The following is a 2,268-nucleotide window of genomic DNA, read 5'->3' as shown; positions in this document are numbered from 1 at the left end:
TAAGCACTAACAGCTCTGTGTCTGTGTTTCAATCGATTACATACAGTGGTTGCTCCACTAAAAGTTTTGCAATTATGCTGCAGGACTTAAGAGGTCATTTGTGGTTTAGTACGGTACCCGGTGTCACTACTTTATTGCTCCAGGCCAAAGCAAGGGGGAGTTAGAGCACTGATTATGCTTTTGGGTCCCAAGGTGCTGCAGTGTCTCTGTGGTACTGTAGCCTACTCCCAACCAGTCATGTTGTACACTGCCTTAGTGGTGCAAAAGATGCTGGTTCATTACGTGTGTCGGCCTCAACTGGGAGATCCATTAGAAGACTGTAGGTTTTTGGTTTCTCTCCCTCTAAAAATATAAATAAATAATTCTAAAAAACAAACTCGCTTTATTTACAAATGTCTCACACCATGTCCAAGAGTGGCCTTTTTCCTCGCTCATTTTACGTTATTTGAAAACGAAATCATCTCCAAAATATTATTTATTTTATTTATGTTATTTTTTAAACAAAGTGATTGTTATTATTACCATTATTAATTTAGAATGATGTGATGGCGTGGTCCCATGGTGTTTATACTTGCGTACTATTGTTTGTACAGATGAACGTGGTACCTTCAGGCATTTGGAAATTGCTCCCAAGGATGAACCAGACTTGTGGAGGTCTACAATTTTTTTTATCTGAGGTCTTGGCTGATTTCTTTAGATTTTCCCATGATGTCAAGCAAAGAGACACTGAGTTTGAAGGTAGGCCTTGAAATACATCCACAGGTTCACCAATTGACACAAATTATGTCATTTTTCCTGTCAGAAGCTTCTAAAGCCATGACATAATTTTCTGGAATATTCCAAGCTGTTTAAAGGCACAGTCAAGTTAGTGTATGTAAACTTCCGACCCACTGGAATTGTGATCGAGTGAATGATGAAGTACAATAATCTGTCTGTAAACAATTGTTGGAAAAATGACTTGTGTCATGCACAAAGTAGATGTCCTAATCAACTTGCCAAAACTATAGTTTGTTAACAAGAAACTTTTGGAGTGGTTGAAAATCGAGTTTTAATGACTCCAACGTAAGTGTATGTAAACCTACAACTGTATTGGTCATATTGGTCATGGCTCCCGAATGGCACGCAATGGGATTGCCTTGCATTTCTCCAGCTGTATCCACTAAAATAGTGGTGGGCGTGAGGTTCAAGGCACGAGGGCAGGGGGCACAGGATGTGCCGCAGAAGATGGACCTAGCCCATGGGGAGGGGGGACCAACACTTTAAGGGGCATTGCACTAATAATGGCGCTGACTAGGGAAACGTTCCCGCTGTTCTTAGTGCCAGTCTGCTCGTTCAAACTAAAACAATGTAACAAATAATGGCGTGAAAAATGCCCCTTAGATATGAATTTGAAAGGTAGATATTATTAAATATTAAAGTATTAGACCTCTCACTTAAGGCGTCACTCAAATGTTACACTTAAATCCGAACTGAATTTAACGAAAAATACATGAAAAGCACACATTTGTAAATCCCAAACTCTAAAAGTAATTGGAAAGGTAGATACAAATTATTTGTGACATGGTGGTTACAATAGAAAAACGTAAACAAGATGCTGTGTTTTTATTTACAGTAGTGATGGACAGCTGGTGGCAATTTGAAAACAGGTTTTCAGTCACTTGTAGCCAGATTAGCAGGAAAATAGACTCTTTATAGCCCGGCTACTGTAGATGTGAAAGTCACACCTTTACAAGTACTCCTCACCCTGCCCCAAACTCCACCCTTAATACAGTTACCATTCAAAAACGAGCTTTTTATCTAAAAACAAATGACATTGCGACCAAAGAGAACAGACGACATGGACATTGTTTTCATCAAGCCAGCTTCTTTCTATGGTGCTACCCGTTTCAGGGTTAGGACCATAACCACGAGAGGACTTGAAAATGAGCTGGAGCTGAAAGGATCACCAAAACTAAAGGTATCTTGGTTTCAGTACATTTTCTTGAAAAAAATATGTACAGTGCCTTGCGAAAGTATTCGGCCCCCTTGAACTTTGCGACCTTTTGCCACATTTCAGGCTTCAAACATAAAGATATAAAACTGTATTTTTTTGTGAAGAATCAACAACAAGTGGAACACAATCATGAAGTGGAACAACATTTATTGGATATTTCCAACTTTTTTAACAATTCAAAAACTGAAAAATTGGGCGTGCAAAATTATTCAGCCCCCTTAAGTTAATACTTTGTAGCGCCACCTTTTGCTGCGATTACAGCTGTAAGTCGCTTG

Source organism: Oncorhynchus mykiss, chromosome 17 (assembly GCF_013265735.2).
Source record: "Oncorhynchus mykiss isolate Arlee chromosome 17, USDA_OmykA_1.1, whole genome shotgun sequence".
In the NCBI taxonomy this organism is placed as follows: Eukaryota; Metazoa; Chordata; class Actinopteri; order Salmoniformes; family Salmonidae; genus Oncorhynchus; species Oncorhynchus mykiss.
Note: the sequence above shows the minus strand (reverse complement) of the source record.